We start from the raw sequence: 5,238 nt of genomic DNA, 5'->3' as shown, positions 1-5,238 counted from the left end.
AGGAAGAATCACATGCATTGTCACAAAGGAAAGAAGGATGGAAGGAAGGAAAGATCACAAGCTTTGTCACAAGTGCAATACTTTAATTTTCTGCTGCTCATTCCTGTGCAATATCCCATCTGCCCTCCCGTCATATTTCTTTTCAAGATTTTCTTATTTAATCACTAATGTACATATATTTATATTTATAGATACATATATATTCAGTCATCTTTTCTCTTTTACCATGTCTCTCTAATATTTTGCTCCTTGCTATTTTTCTATTTTCTTTATTATCTTATTTTATTTTAATATATTTTCTCCTACTGTGCATGCTGCTGAGTGACTGCTGCTCGTCAAACACATTTAATTGCAATGTTGACCCTGTGCTAACTTGCATATGACAAATAAATCTGAAAACTAAAACTAAACTAAGGAAAGAAGGATGGAAGGAAGGATCACAAGCTTTGTCACAAAGGAAAGAAGGATGGAAGGAAGGATCACATGCATTGTCACAAAGGAAAGAAGGGTGGAAGGAAGGATCACATGCATTGTCACAAAGGAAAGAAGGATGGAAGGAAGGATCACATGCATTGTTACAAAGGAAAGAAGGATGGAAGGAAGGATCACAAGCATTGTCACAAAGGAAAGAAGGATGGAAGGAAGGATTACATGCATTGTCACAAAGGAAAGAAGGATGGAAGGATGGATCACAAGCTTTGTCACAAAGGAAAGAAGGATGGAAGGAAGGATCACAAGCTTTGTCACAAATGAAAGAAGGATGGAAGGAAGGATCACAAGCTTTGTCACAAAGGAAAGAAGGATGGAAGGAAGGATCACAAGCATTGTCACAAAGGAAAGAAGGATGGAAGGAAGAATCACATGCATTGTCACAAAGGAAAGAAGGATGGAAGGAAGGATCACATGCATTGTCACAAAGGAAAGAAGGATGGAAGGAAGGATCACATGCATTGTCACAAAGGAAAGAAGCATGGAAGGAAGGATCACAAGCATTGTCACAAAGGAAAGAAGGATGGAAGGAAGGATCACAAGCATTGTCACAAAGGAAAGAAGGATGGAAGGAAGGATCACAAGCTTTGTCACAAAGGAAAGAAGGATGGAAGGAAGGAAAGATCACAAGCTTTGTCACAAGTGCAATACTTTAATTTTCTGCTGCTCATTCCTGTGCAATATCCCATCTGCCCTCCCGTCATATTTCTTTTCAAGATTTTCTTATTTAATCACTAATGTACATATATTTATATTTATAGATACATATATATTCAGTCATCTTTTCTCTTTTACCATGTCTCTCTAATATTTTGCTCCTTGCTATTTTTCTATTTTCTTTATTATTTTATTTTATTTTAATATATTTTCTCCTACTGTGCATGCTGCTGAGTGACTGCTGCTCGTCAAACACATTTATGTGCTAACTTGCATATGACAAATAAATCTGAAAACTAAAACCAAGAGCACCTGGCTGCAGCCACTGTCCACTGTGGAGCTCCACAGTAACCGGAAACACGTGACCTCCACAGTAACCGGAAACACGTGACCTCCACACTAGCCGTAAACACGTAACTTCGGTTAAATCGACTTTGACATCGAAAACTAAATTGCGTTTTTGTTACTATAAAATGGTTTTAAGTGGGGGGGGGTTTAACACTCTGGGTCTGTTCAAAAAAAATTCACCATCCCCTAAATTGTTCGTGGCCAAAAGTGACACTTGCTGTTTCGCTGATTTATTATTATTTTTACAGTACATCGTGTTGTGCGTTCTGATTGCTGTAGACCTTTGTCAATCAATCTAGTCCAGTGTCTCCTGTACAGGAGCGGTCCCTAATAGGCCCACGGACCGGTCCCGGTCCGTGAGTCCTTTGGTACCGTTCCGCGAGGGTTGATCCTCCGGTGTGAAATGTATGGTTGTAGTTGTGTGTCTTATTTTGAAAGAACTATTTACGCGTTACCATAGCGACCAGAGAGCGTTAAGAAGCAGAGAGGAGGATGTCACTGTCATTGTTGCTGGCGCACAGCTCAAGTCACGTTTATTATTATATTTACAAAATACCACAGTTTCTTTTTTTTATTCTTTTGTTGTATTTATCCGCGACACCTTAAAGGTAGTTCCCTGAAAATATTGTCTGACATTAAAGTGGTCTGTGGTGCAAAAAAGGTTGGGGACTCCCGCTGTACAGTACAGAATGCGTTTAGCTTGTCGAATTTACATAAATCTTCGATCGCTAGCAGTGTAACTCTGAAGTGCTGTACTGTACGTTTGGAAGTTTTCTCCCAAACAAACACAACAATGCCGACGAAACGTTTTGCACCCTCAAATGCACCTTTAGGTTTCATTCCATAATACTGGACTTGTGTTTCTACAAAGGTTTGAACTCTAAGAGTGTTTAAACAAAGAGAAAAGTGTGAAAATGTTCATTCCTGTCTGAGAAAAGTGTATAAAGCATGTAGTGAGGGGTTTTACAGTCTTAACATCTGTAATAATTGTAAAAAATAAAGTTGGCTATGGATTTCACCTACCGCGGGTTATTTTTTGAACGTAACACCAGCGATAAACGAGGCACCGCTGTATTATTAATAGTAGTGTCTGGGACATCTAATTGATTAACATCAACATTGATTATTATGCACTATTATTTTTGTTCAAGGAGAGCCAAAAATATACAACTCTCTCTCAGCTTGTTTGTTGCCAAAAATGGCCACTTTTTGTGTATGTTCACAAAATGCTATAAAATGTATATTTCTTAAAACATTTATCTACTTTTACCGACGTGACTCTTTAAAATAGCACCAGTCCTTTTCATCAAAATCAAAATTGTATCTAAATGTTTTACTCTTTATAGCCAGTTAGGTTATATATTACCATTAACTTTTCTGGTAAAACGGTGATAAAGTCCTAATGTTTTCATGAAACTTCCTTTTTTTCCCCATCTGAGCATCGGGGAAAAGGCCGTCTTGCAATTGTTGAGGTCACTAGTGTGTGCCCCATTTCTTCCAGGATCACTCTCTTTATAGGTTTTAGTGGACTCCTAGTACTGCGAAGTGGTTTCATGGTACAAAGGGATTGTATTCCAAGATCTGGGAGACTGTAGAAATGAGCAGTGATGCCCTTCCTACCATCTTTCCAGAAAAATAAGTGATCTGTAAGCTGTTAGGCTGACTTACAGCAGCAGCACTTTCTGCACCTGCATAAACTCCAGGACACATTTACTAACGGTGTTTGTTGCTGTATGTGCAGCTTTGAATTTTTTAATAATATATATTTTGTTAATATTTTGGCTATGGTGTCTTGTTATGAAATGTAAAAGAGTAAAAGTGTTTTTAGCAGGTGCTTCAAAGCTAAGTTTGACTGGGAAACTCAAAGCTCAATTGGCTGTATCAACAGAAATTCACTGCAGCCTATGTAATATTTCATGCGTCATAATTTATTCTACTCTATCTTGCAAATACATATTTGTGTGGCAATGTCATGCACAACACACATAACTATTAGATCCTTAAGATCAAACCCGTGTCATTGTTTTGGTCCACTGCAGTGCAGTAGTCAAAAAAAAGAATAAGTGAAGTGTCCACAGATAGCCAGGATAGAGCCCAGAGTGTTAATGTTTAAAATGTATAAAAATATTATTGATTACAATTCTTTACTGTTAATATCAACAATAAGCTTTTTATTTTGAAATTACAAGTTTAAAAAAATGCTGTTACATTTACATTTAATGCTGTTTCACTGTAATCATTTATTATAAGTATGGACACAGAATCAAGTGAACAACATTTTGAAATAAGTTTAATTGGAATTTTGTACTATGCAAAAACAAAACAACAACAACAACAACAACAACATATTAAACAAACACAGCCAGTGCCTTCATTTGTCCATTACATGTCAAACATAGCACTGACCCTTAGCCCCTGATCATCAGCACATGCTTTCAAAAAGAGCTCCATGTCCTTTGCAAACTGAAAAACAAAGAGGAACAAGTCCCTTGCTCCAGTGTCTTCTTCCTCTGACATGTCTCTTAAGACCCTCTGCTGGTCCCCTTGATTTAAGGACAGATATTTGGGCATTGTTACATGTGCCTTATTTTGGACAGCCCACTGCACAGCAGGACGCAGATCTTCAACAACTGCTGGCTCCTGTGTCAGGCAAATGGGGATGAAAACATAGTTATTTCTCTGTTGCAGAACAGTTTTTTAACAGTTATTCAAATGTCACTAACCATGTAATTACACTACTGTTTAAAGTGAATACTGACCTGACTGACTTCCTGGAACTTGCGCTTTTTCAGTCTGAAAATGGGCACGTGTTGTCCTTCAAGCACAGCTTTGGCTTCCTCTCTCCAGTGTGCAAATAGCTTGCCAGAGCTACGAAGAGTAAGGCCACAGTGAGGGCATGTCATTTTCATGGACTTTCCATCAGCTGCAGTTTTATTGAACACAGAGGGTAGAGCTTATGAATGTTCTAACAAAGACTCAGAAAATGGTTCAGATACCGAAGACAAAACCTTGGGGGGGGGGGGGGAGACGGGTCTCCTCGAAGAGTTCAGCGGGGAGCAGTCCTGATAATGGTGGCTGACTTGGCATTGAAGAATGCTGACAAGACAATAAATGCCTTGCCATATCCCCACGCCGTATGATTGTAATCTTACAGACAGGGCAGTGAAAGTGTCCTGTTGTCCTACAAGGCTGCCTGCACCGGCATATCATTTTATCTGTAAGAGAAAAAAACAAACAAACAAACAGATGTAATTTAAATGTAGTTGTATAGAATGCAATCAATTTGTCTAACAATCAGATTGTACATGTTAACAAAAACATCCAAGCCAACCTCAATAATGAAAGCAAAATGGTATGGATCACAAAAGTTATGTCAAGAAAAGTGGTGAAAAGTAAATAAAAATATATTTTATAAAAACACTATTTTTGTTGCAGATGAATGCACTGAACTGTACAATATCAACAGCAACTTTTAAGTCAACAAAGATACTGCAGAAGTGCTTAAAAAAGTGCATATTTATAACTATAAAGTATATTTAATACAAACATACCTTTTAAAGGCAAAGCATTTTTTATATGCACACTTAGATGCTCCTCAATCTTTGCCCTGACAGTAGGGCTGAAAGTGGGGCACAGAGGGCAGTGAAAGAGTCCTCTGCAACACGTGTTGCATTCCTGCAATTCTGGCTTTAAGCCTGAATTCCAGATTGATGTGTGCATCTAAAACACAGAGAGAAACAGATA

General features: G+C 38.1%; 1 long non-coding RNA gene across 1 annotated transcript; it reads right to left on the bottom strand.

The window, feature by feature from the left end:
* Window positions 1-3,826: 3,826 nt before the first annotated feature.
* Window positions 3,827-4,950, bottom strand: LOC309704615. Its single transcript, XR_014276314.1, has 3 exons — window positions 4,491-4,950; window positions 4,254-4,362; window positions 3,827-4,134 (listed from the first exon to the last, which is right to left on the bottom strand). It is a non-coding gene; the product is annotated as an uncharacterized lncRNA (long non-coding RNA).
* Window positions 4,951-5,238: the final 288 nt, after the last annotated feature.

Source organism: Aulonocara stuartgranti, assembly GCF_965226115.1.
Source record: "Aulonocara stuartgranti genome assembly, chromosome: 4".
In the NCBI taxonomy this organism is placed as follows: domain Eukaryota; kingdom Metazoa; phylum Chordata; class Actinopteri; order Cichliformes; family Cichlidae; genus Aulonocara; species Aulonocara stuartgranti.
This window is presented reverse-complemented; position numbering and strand designations above follow the sequence as displayed.